Source organism: Cetorhinus maximus, chromosome 4 (assembly GCF_964194155.1).
Source record: "Cetorhinus maximus chromosome 4, sCetMax3.hap1.1, whole genome shotgun sequence".
Lineage (NCBI taxonomy): Eukaryota > Metazoa > Chordata > Chondrichthyes > Lamniformes > Cetorhinidae > Cetorhinus > Cetorhinus maximus.
The window spans coordinates 160,379,192-160,389,353 of NC_135882.1; positions in this window are offsets into that span (position 1 = coordinate 160,379,192).

Sequence of the window (10,162 nt, forward strand, 5' to 3'; positions counted from 1 at the left end):
TTGGTTCATAGTTGATGAGTTTGAGTTTTAGTTTCAGACACTGTGAGGCATCATGGAGGGAGAAAGTTACCTGGACACTTTGTTCCAAGAGACAATCACATTCCTTAGGCTAGATAATTCAGATTTGGTCCATGGTCAGGCACAGGGATATGTGACTATGAGTGAGGCAGGTATGAGGATCCAGAATGTAGCAATAGAGTTGCATCAACCCTTGAAATTGTCCAATGTGTAAGAGGCTCTTGCAAATTGTGTGGAAGAGGGCAGGGACTGCAGGGAGGATGAGTAAACTGACTACAGTACTATGTGCAGGGAGTATGGTTATGTAGATATTGTTCTCTGAAGCAGAAAGCATGAGTCCCAGAGGCTGAGTTGTCTGCCTGATGGCAGGGTTAAGGACATTTCTTTAGGCTGGAGAGCAATTTGGAGTGGGAGGGGAAGGATCCAGTTGTCGTGAATTGACAAATCGTATAACTAGGGCTGTAGAGAGGGCTATAAACTAAGTAGTAGTTGGGGGAGGGGTGTGGTGGGGGAGGAGGAGATTTGGAAAGTTAAGGAGAAAGGACAAGGCAATAGTACAGGGTAGAAAGTCAGGTAATGATAACCAGAGTGATAGGAAGGGAGTGTACAAACATAAGAATGCACCAGCAAATAAGGTCAGAGAAGGGAAAAAATGGTAAAAAGTAATAATTAAAGGCATGCAACATTTGGAACAAGATGCATGAATTACTATCATGTTCATTTATTTCTATTTGTGCTATGATAGCCATTTTAGAGACCTAGTTGCAAATTGACATGACTGGGAACAGAGTATTCATGGATATTTGACATTTTGAGAGGACAGGAAGGAAGAAAAAGGAGGTAGGTGGCTCTGATAATAAAGGCTGCGGTACAATAGTGAGAAATGATCTTGGTTTTGAGAATTAAATGTAGTATCAGCTTGGGTGGAGATAAGAAAAAGCAAAGGAAAGAAGGCTTTCTGTCACTTGCTCGTCCTGTTTTCTACCCTTAATGTCATCATTAGCACATTCCTTAGCTAATATCACCATCATCAACACCCCTTTGTCTTTTTGTCTATGACATCTTTGGCAATCTCTTCTTTGCCTCCACCTATCACTGGCCCTCTATCCAGCCCCACCTGCCCCACCCCCCTCAACCAGCTTATATTTCACCTCATTTCTATATTTCTTAGTTCTGATGAAGAGTCATATGGACTCGAAACGTTAACTGTATTACTCTCCGCAGATGCTGTCAGACCTGCTGAGTTTTTCCAGCTATTTTTGTTTTTGTTGTGAAAGGAAAGAAGTCACTGGTAGCATTGGTTTATAGGCCTCCTGACAGTAGCTATACTGTGGAACAGAGAATAAGACAAGAATAATGGGAGCTTATAAGAAAGGTAATGCAATAACCATGGGAGATTTTAATCTCCATATAGATTGGATGAATACATTGAGTGTTTTCAGGACAGTTTCTTAGAATATGTTCTGAAACCAACCAAGGGACAATGGTGTTGCACAATGTTCAGCACCATTCAGAACTCCTCAGATACTGAAGCAATCCATGCCCATATTCAGCAAGACCTGGACAGCTTAGGCTGATAAGTGGCAAGTAACATTCACGCCATACAAGTGCCAGGCAATGACTATCTCCAACAAGAGAGAATCTAACCATTGCCCCTTGACATTCAATGGCATTACCATCATTGAATCCTGCGCTATCAATATCCTGGGGTTACCATTGACCAGAAACTGAACTGGACTAGCCATATAAATACTGTGGCTACAAAAATAAGTCACAGAATCACAGAACTTTAATGGCACAGAAGGAGACTATTCAGCCCATCATGTCTGCATTGGCTCTCCAAATGAGCATTATGACCTAGTGCCATTGCCCTGCATTTTCCCCGTACCCCTGTATATTGTTTCTTTTTAAATAAGCATCTAATGCCCTCTTGAATGCCTCGATTGAACCTGCCTCCTCCACACTACCAGGCAGTGCATTCTAGACCCGAACCAATTGTTGTGTGAGAAAGTTTTTTCTCAAGTCACATTTGCTTCTTTTGAAAATCATTAAATGTGTGCCCTCTCGTTCTTGATCCTTTTATGAACGGGAACAACTTCTCCCTACCGAATCTGCCCAGCCCCCTCATGACTTTGAACATCTTTATCAAACCTCCTCTTAGCTTTGTTCTCTCCAAGAAGAACAGTCCCAACCTTTCCAATCTATCTTCGTAACAGAAGTTTTCATCCCTGGAGCCATTCTTATAGACTTCTTCTGCACTCTCTCCAATATGTTCACATCCTTCCTATAATGCGACATCCAGAACTGTACACAATACTCCAGCTGAGGTCTAACTGGTGTCTTATATAAATTCAGCATAATTTCCTTGGTCTTGTACTCTATGCCCCTATTAATAAAGCCCAGGATACTATATGCTTTTTTAACTGCTCTCGCTGCCTGTCTTGCTACCTTCAATAATCTATGCACATATACACCCAGGTCTTTCTGCTCCTGCACCCCCTTCAAAATTTCACCCCTTATTTTATATTGTCTGTCCACGCTCTTTCACCAAAATGCGTCACTGCACACTTCTGTCAGAGGCTAGAAATCCGCAGAGAGTAACTCACCTCCTAACTCCCCAAAGCCTGTCCACCATCTACAAGGCACAAGTCAGGAGTGAAATGCTCTCCACTTGCCTGGATGAGCGCAGTTCCAACAACACACAAGCTTCACCCCATCCAGGACAAAGCAGTCTGCTTGATTGGCAGCCCATCCACAAACATTCACTCCCCCCCACCACTGACACACATTGACAGCAGTGTGTACCCTACAAGATGCACTGCAAAAACTCACCAAGGCTTCTTAGATCGTACCTTCTAAATCCACGATCTCTACCACCTAGGAGGACAAGGGCAGTAGACACATGGGGACATCATCATCTGGAAGTTCCCCTCCAGCTACTCACCATCCTGACTTGGAAACATACCACCATTCCTTCACTGTCGCTGTGTCAAAATCCTGGAACTCCCTCCCTAGTAGCACTGTGGGTGCACCTAAACAACATGGACTGCAGCAGTTCAAGAAGGCAGCTCACCACCGCCTTCTTCAGGGCAATTAGGGATGGGCAGTCGATGCTGGCCTAGCCAGCGATGCCCACATCCCATGATTGAATAAAAAAAAACAATGCCTTGCACAGCTGCAGCAAGACTTCCCTACTTTTATATAGATCCCTTGCAAAAAAGGCCAACGTTTCATTTGCCTTCCTAATTACTTGCTGTACCTGCATGCTAATTTTTTGTGGTTCATTTCCAAGGACACCCAGATCCTCTGTACTGCAGCATTCTGCAGGATCTCTCCATTTAAATAATATTCTGCTTTTCTATTCTTCCCACCAAAGTAGACAACCTCACATATTCCCACATTACACTCCATCTTCCAAATTTTTGCCCATTCACTTAACCTGTCTATAACACTTTGCCGATTTTTTGTATCCTCTTTCCTGCTTTCATACCTATCTTTGTATCATCAGAAAATTTGCCGACAACGCAGACTGTGCCTTCATCCGAGTCATTAATATAGATCATAAATATTGAGGCCCCAACACTGATCCCTGAGGCACTCCATAAGGTTGCCAAGCTAAAAATGAGCCATTTATCCTAACTTTGTTTCCTTTTAGTTAGCCAACACGCTAATATATCACCACCAACGCTGTGAGTGCTTACTTTCTGCAGTAAAATTTATGTTACTGTCACAAAACTATAATATTTTACATAATATTATTGTGGGTTTATGGTTGTCTGTATGGCTGATTTAATTAAATTAGAGTCAGATAGACAGCAAGGTTGAAATTATCAAAAGGACTTAGGTGTTAAAAGGCATTTGAAATGCTACTGAGTAAACATGGATGAGGGCAGCAGGTAAGGTATTGAACCTTGCATTTTAAGATAAGTGGATAGGTGTTTGGGTTTCAAAGGGATGGTAGGATGTCTACAACTAACAAGGTAAATAGGGAAAGATTATGATGTTTATTTTCCCCAAAAGAAAAGAGGTCTTTTGACAACATGAAAAATTTTTATATCATGGGAAAAGAAAATTTCCAAAGACCTGTCGAACAATGGAATTTACAGATTAAAGAGAGAGTAAACATATATAACGAGGGAGGGAAGGCTATGTTGGGCGTTGTTATGATCTCCAGCTGAGATTACCACAGACAATCTTGATCCCAGGGTGGAGCCCAGCTTGATAGGTCCTAACTTTTATTTGTTTGTTTAGACATGTGGAGAGGGGCTACTGAACAGAGTCACCAGAGTCAGCTAATGAACTTTTAACAAAAGCGTAAGACATGTATTAAACAAGAAACCTGCGGCAGACAGGTTGGTTAGGATGAGGTTCAGTATGTTTTCCCATCTTGTTGGTTCCCTCACCACCAGCTGCAGACGGTCTAACAGTTATGTCCTTTAGGACTCGGCCAGCTTGGCCTGTAGTCGCGCTACCGAGCCACTCTTGATTTTTCTTGTTTTCTTGTTCTAATAAACTACATTACAATACTCTGTCACCTACAACTATACCTTTACAGATATGTACAGATTTGTAAGGATAGCACAAGTTAAAAAAGCTATCTTATACTCTAATGTTCACAGTAAGTACAGTCCATGTAAACCAATAGGCAACCTGTGGTCAGGCAAACCACACTCTGAAAGCAAGTGATAGATGCCACCCCAGACAGATGCTGTGGATCGCTCCTCAACTACCCCCCCAAAGATGGTTGACACACCGTGAGCCAACTAGTCTCACTGAACTCCGTCATTCACATGAGGGTTTCCAATCTCCACTCTCGAAGAACTCGCTTTGGAATCTTCTCCCAAGCCGATGCTTCCTCTCAGGAGCCTAGTGCAAGGGTTCACCTCCAGGTTTTCGAATTCTCCTTCTGATATTTCTCTCCCCTGGGTCACCACATGCATTCAAGCCTCTTTCCACGCACTCTCACTGACTCAGCTGTTAACAGTACATGCTTCATATGCCCATAGCAAAGAGTTACAGACCTTCAGCGAACATCCCCACTTCTGACCTTGTGATGCAAGGAAGGACATTGATGATGCAGCAGACAGTTGGGCCTAGGACAATACCCTGAGGAACTCCTGCAGTGATGTCCTGGAACTGAGATGACTGACCTCCAACAACCACAACCTTTGTGCTGGGTACGGCTCCAACCAGCGGTGAGTTTTCTCCTGATTGCCATTGACTCCAGTTTTGCTAGGGCTCCTTGATGCCACACACGGTCAAACGCTACCTTGATGTCACTGGTAGTCACTCTCACCTTATCTCTGGAGTTCAGCTCTTTTGTCCATGTTTGAACCAAGACTGTAATGAGATCAGGAGCTGAGTGACCCTGGCGGAAGCCAAACTGAGTGTCAATGAGCAGCTTATTGCTAAGCAAGTGCTGCTTGATAGCACTGTTGATGACTCCTTCTATCACTTTACTGATAATCAAGAGTAGACTGATGGGGCAGTAACTGAAGGTTTAGATTTGGCTTGCTTTTTATGTACAGGACATACCTGGGCATTTTCCACATTGCCAGGTAGATGCCAGTGTTATAGCTGTACTGGAAAAGCTGTACTAGGGACGCGGCAAGTTCTGGAGCACAAGTCTTCAGTACTATTGCCATAATATTGTCAGGCCCATAGCCTTTGCAGTATCCAATGCCTTCAGCCATTTCTCTGTATCATGTGGAGTGAACTGAATTGGCTGAAGACTGGCATCTGTGATGCTGGGGGCTTCTGGAGGAGGGTGAGATGGATCATCCACTTGGCACTGTAAGGGGTTCGATCAGTGCTCGTTTTCTCTTACTGTTGGTTCTTGACTTTAGGATTTTATAAAGGACAAACTCACAGGGAGACAGGGGTTTAGGCTCAGCCACAAACCTATTTATTGACAGAACACCTCCATTGCCCCTAATACAAGAGCTCTAAACCAGTGCAATGATGCTGCACAACACTCTAAACCACAAACTAATTTATAAAACTCCACTGAAAAGTAGAACCACAGGCAAAACCCCACGTTTCTGCCCCAAAACTTACTCGGCCCAACTCAAACCCCCTTTCAGGATTTAGTTACTACCTTTAAAGCTATCTTTAATTCTCAGCCCCAAAATCAGTGGATCTGGCTGAGGCTTATAACTCCCCACATGGCTGGTCGTTCCGGTCTGAGCTGTAGGTCCATGAATCAGGTTGACTGTTCCTGATCGTCCTCGGTGACTGCAGTGCCAAACCCCACAATCTTGGTCTTTTTATTACAAATCTTGTTTATAGTATCAAAGTACATTTCCTCAAGCACAATTCTGTTTGGATGTTCAGTGCTTGGCACCCCTTAATCTCTTTAGTCTGGTTCCTGCCTTGGTTCAGACAACCCATTGTTGTTGTTGCGATGTTATTTCTACGGCCGAAACAATTGGCCCCATCCCAGTTGATGTCTCTGGATTTCAAGTTAATGTGCATGTGGCAAGATCCATTTCTCCTTAGCTGTTGTTGATGTTTGTTTGTGTGACGGCTGTTGCCTAAGGCCATTTACTGTGATGACCTCCCAGTCTGAACAATCCCCATCCACCACCACTCTCCTCCAACTGGCTGAACTTGTTCTCTCACTGAACAGTTTCTCCTTAAACTCGTCTCACTTGCTCCAAATAAAAAATGTGGCTATGGGTGCCTGCATGGGCCCCAGTTATGCCTGTCGCTTTATGGGGTATGTGGAACATTCCTTGTTCCAGTCCTACTCCCACAACTCTTTCTCCGGTACATCGATGATTACTTCGGTGCTGCTTCATGCTCTCGTCTGGACCTGGAAAAATGTATTAATTTTGCTTCCAATTTCCACCCCTCCATCATTTTCACATGGTCCATCTCTGACACTTCCCTTCCCTTCCTTGACCTCTTTTTCACAATTTCTGGTGATAGACTGTCCACCAGTATTCATTACAAGCCCACCGTCTCCCACAGCAACCTCGACTACAACTCCTCACACCCTGCTTCCTGTAAGGATTCCATCCCATTCTCTCAGTTCCTTCGCCGCCATCACATCTGTTCCGATGATGCCACTTTCCAAAACAGTGCTTTCGACATGTCTTCCTTCTTCCTTAACCAAGGTTTCCCTCCCAAGGTGGTTGACAGGGCCCTCAACCGTGTCTGGCCCATCTCCCGCGCCTCTGCCCTCACACCTTCCTCTCTCTCCCAGAACCATGATAGAGTCCCCCTTGTCTTCACTTTTCACCCCAACAGCCTCTGTATTCAAAGGATCATCCTCCACCATTTCCGCCAACTCGAGTGTGATGCCACCACCAAACACATTTTCCCTTCACCCCTCCTCCCACCTCCACCCCCCCCGTCTGCATTCCATAGGGACTGCTCCTTCCAGGGCACCCTGGTCCACTCCCCCATCACCCCCTACACCTCAACCCCTTCCCACGGCACCTTCCCATGCAACCGCAGAAGGTGCAACACCTGCCCCTTTACTTCTCCTCTCCTCACTGTCTAAGGGCCCAAACATTCCTTTCAAGTGAAGCAGCACTTCACTTGCACTTCCCTCAATTTGGTCTGCATTCGCTGCTCCCAATGAGGTCTCCTCTACATTGGAGGGACCAAACGCAGACTGGGTGGCCGCTTAGCGGAACACCTTCAGTCTGTCCGCAAGCATGACCCAGACCTTTCTGTCGCTTGCCATTTCAACACACTACCCTGCTCTCACGCCCACACATCCGTCCTTAGCCTGCTGCAATGTTCCAGTGAAGCTCAACGCAAACTGGAGGAACAGCACCTCATCTTCCGATTAGGCACTTTACAGCCTTCCGGACTTAACACAAGTTCAACAACTTCAGATCATGAACTCTGTCCTCCATCCTCACCCCTTTTTGATCCCCTTTTTTCAAATATTTATTTTTAAATTTTTATATATATATTTTTTTCCCACCTATTTCTATTATTATTTTTAAAATTTATTTCCATTCATTTTTTTATCCCCACCTTTTAGCCTTTTTCGATCTTTTCTCCCACACCGTCTCCACCCCCACTAGGGCTATCTGTCACTTGCTCATTCTTCTTTCTACTCTAACTGTTACCATTAGCACCTCCTTTAACCAGTATCACCACCATCAACACCCATTCGACCTTTTGTTTATGACATCTTTTGCAATCTCTCCTTTGCCTCCACTTATCATTGGCCTTCTATCCAACTTCACCTATCCCACCCCCCTTAAACAGTATCTATTTCACCACATTTCTACTTCTCTTTAGTTCTGAAGGAGAGTCATATGGACTCGAAACGTTAACTCTGTCTTTCTCTCCACAGATGTTGTCAGACCTGCTGAGTTTCTCCAGCAATTTTTGTTTTTGCTTCAGATTTCCGCAGTATTTTGCTTTTATCCCAGTTTCTTTAATTGGATTGTCTGGTGACACCTGCTTTGTCTCTTTGAGATGATAATGTCCCAGTATCTTTACACAGTATTGATTTGGTTTCGGTATTGACATGTTTGAAGATTAACCCCTTGCGGTACAGCCTGCCTCTGTCTTGAGGTTAGGCCTGTTTTGTTTTGCAGTGTTTATGTCCATGAAGCGAGGTCTTTGGGGTTTTTTATATTTAATGAAGTCCAGTTGGAGGGGATTCCGATCCTACTGCACTTCTAGCTGAAGACTGTTGCAAATGCCTCAACCTTGTATTTTGCACTAATGTGCTGGCCTCCCCCATCATTGAGGATGGGGATGTTTGTGGAGCGTCCTCCTCCAGTGAGTTTTTTAATTGTATACAACCATTCACAACTGGATGTGGCAGGACTGACTGCAGGGCTTAAATCTGATCCGTTGGTTGAGAAATCGCTTAGCTCTGTCTATTGCTTGCTGCTTGTGCTGTTTGGTGTACAAAGTAGCCCTGTGTTGTAGCTTCACCAGGTTGATACCTCATTTTTAGGTATGCCTGGTGCTGCTCCTGGCATGCCCTCCTGCACTCTTCATTGAACCAGGTTTGATCCCCTGGCTTGGTGGTAACGGTAGTGGGGGATATGCCGAGCCATGAGGTTACAGATTGTGGTTGAGTACAATTCTGATGCTGCTGATGGCCCACAGAGCATCATGGTTGCCCAGTCTTGAGTTGCTAGAACTGTTCGAAATTGATCCAAATTAGCGTGGTGGTAGTGCCACACAACATGATGTGAAGATGGGATTTCATCTCCACGAGGACTGTGCGGTGATCCCTCCTACCCTGTCATGGACAGGTGCATCTGTGGCAGGCAGGTTAGTTAGGATGAGGCCTATTTCCCTCTCATTGGTTCCCTCACCACTTGCTGCAGACCGTCTAGCAGCGATGTCCTTTATGATTCGGCCAGCTTAGCTTGTAGTGGTGCTACTGAGCCACTTTTGGTGATGACATTGAAGTCCCCCATCCAGAATACATTCTGCGCCCTTGCCACCCTCACCTAAGTGGTGTTCAATACATGCAGAAGTACTGATTCATCTGTTGGGGAGGAGGGGGAAGGTGTGTGTGGAGGCATATGTGGGGATCAGCAGGGTGTTTCCTTGCCCATGTTTCACCTGATGCCATGAGACTTCATGGGGTCCGGAGTTGATGTTGAGGACTCCCAGGGCAACTCCCACCCGATAGTTTACCACTGTGCTGCCGTCTCTGCTGGGTCTATCCTGTTGGTGGAACATTTGAGCAGGTTGACTCTATCCTGTTGGTAGGACAGGACATACCCAGGGATGGTGATGGTGGTGCCTGGGACATCATCTGTAAGGTATGATTCCATGAGCACGACTATATCAGGCTGTTGCTTGACCAGTGTGTGAGACAGCTCTCCCAATTTTGGCACAAGCCGCCAGATGTTAATAAGGAGGACGTTGTAGGGTCCACAGGGCTGAGTTTGCCGTTGTCACTGGTGTGACTGCACCTGGAGTACTGTGTATAGTTTTTGGCTCCTTAAGGAGAGATATATTTGCAATGGTAGCAATTCACAGTAGATTCATTAGGCTGATTCCTGGGATGAATAGATTGTCTTATGAGGAACATTTGAGCAGGTTGGGCCTATACTCATTGGAGTTTAGAAGAATGAGAGGTGATCTTATTGAAATGTATAAGATTCTGAGGTCGCTTGACAGGGTAGATGCTGGGAGGATGTTTCCTCAC